The following is a 1,774-nucleotide window of genomic DNA, read 5'->3' on the forward strand; positions in this document are numbered from 1 at the left end:
GCAATCCCGCCGCCACGGTAAGCACCGAGTGTCAGACAACTCAATGAGACAGCCGTAAAAAAGCTGACACAGGCCGGGCCATATCTAGAAGGCCCGGGCGAAGCTAGAACTTCGCAAACCAAACCCCCCCCCCCCCCTCAACCTCGCCCACGCCCCATCTCATCATCCTTCCATAGCGTAAGCGTCCCTCATCCTAATCCTTACCTCAATCTCACTGGTTTCGGATTTCCGACACGTGACATCTGCCGCCTGCACCCTGCCATGACCGTGGCTCCTTTGCCGTAAGGAGAGCAACGCGCGAGTGGGGGAGGAGATGTCATGGCCAGTGTTGCTAATCCAGGCGTGGTGAGATCGCCAGAGCACGTCTCCCTGGAAGTCCTGCCGCCGACAGGGAGAAATCTCTGCTCGACGCGGGCGTGGGAGATAGCCTCTGATTAGCGATCTCACTCGTATTTCACCCTCGCAGTCTCCCGGTTAGCCGAGGGCGCCACCGTTGCCATGGGCGAGAAGTCCGTGCACGGTGGGGCCCCGATGGCGCCTGGCAGGCCGCCCTCTCCGCTCCCAACCTCCCGTTAGCCGAGTGCGCGCCGCAGCCCGGGCATGTGGACTCGCCGACCCATGAGTTCGCTCATGCCAGGCGAATCCCGCCATGCCAGGGCCACGCGCGCACAGATGGCGCGGGGCCTCCCTCTCCAGCCTTTATCCTCCTTTCTACCTCCCGGTCAGCTATGCCCCCCAACTTTTACCCCGCATGTTGGGTTAAGCCCCGACTCTTTTTTCTCTTACTAAATCATCTTTTCGATCCCCCCCTTTATCCTTCCCCTCTCCCGCCTTCTTTCCCCCCCCCCGGTAACGGGTCTTTTCTTTTAACTTTTGCTTTGCTTTGCGGGTCAGAGGAGGGCTCTCAGGACCACTAGGTCCCAAGGTTTTTGTGTGGGTTTCCTCTTAGAGAGATCGTTTGACACCCCACGCAAAGACGACCTTGGCCTTGTGTGTATAACTTTGGGTGTTATCACGCTTACCTCACGTTGGAGCTAGTGTTTTAATTGTAGGTCAGAGTGCTTACAATTAAAACACGAAGCACTGTGGCAATTGACAGTTTTACTGCGAGGTGCCGGCCGAACATATAAGGGTTCACGCCCGTTCGGCAGGGTTCAACCCCGACCGGCCCTAACACACAAAGACTGTTAATTGCTCAGTGTGCCTCCCTTTTTTTAAACCACTTTCCGCCGTTCCACGTTCCTGTCATATTAGCTTTGCTAGCCTTCCCCCAATTTCCCATCACCATCACCCTTACGCTATGCGATCATGGGTCACATGATCAAATTAACATAATCTGGGGAGCCCATCTCCTGTGAGGTGGCTCTCCAGAAAATCTTTGAAATCACAGAGGTTGCCGTCACGCACTGCTTTAAAGTTCACAACGGTTTTAAAGTTGTTGTAGCCAAACCAGAACAAATGACCCCCTTCCTCTCCTCATCTGGCCAAAGAAAACTCGCTGCTAAGGGCTTTAAACCCACTCCTTCCCCTGAAACCAAGGCAAAATGCACGGTCGTGGCAAAAAAGATCGACAAAACAATCCCGCCACGATCGTGTGAGGCCATTCAGGCGGAAATTACAGCCAAAAACGATGTCACTGTAGTTGACATTTACAAACCTCCTGAATCTCGGATCGTCAAGATCCGATGCTCATCGCCTGAAGAGGCACAGAAACTCATTTCTCGTGGGATCGTGATGTTTAACACATCCGTTCCCACCTATAACATAGAGCCTG

The sequence above is a fragment of the Penaeus chinensis genome, chromosome 22 (assembly GCF_019202785.1).
Source record: "Penaeus chinensis breed Huanghai No. 1 chromosome 22, ASM1920278v2, whole genome shotgun sequence".
In the NCBI taxonomy this organism is placed as follows: domain Eukaryota; kingdom Metazoa; phylum Arthropoda; class Malacostraca; order Decapoda; family Penaeidae; genus Penaeus; species Penaeus chinensis.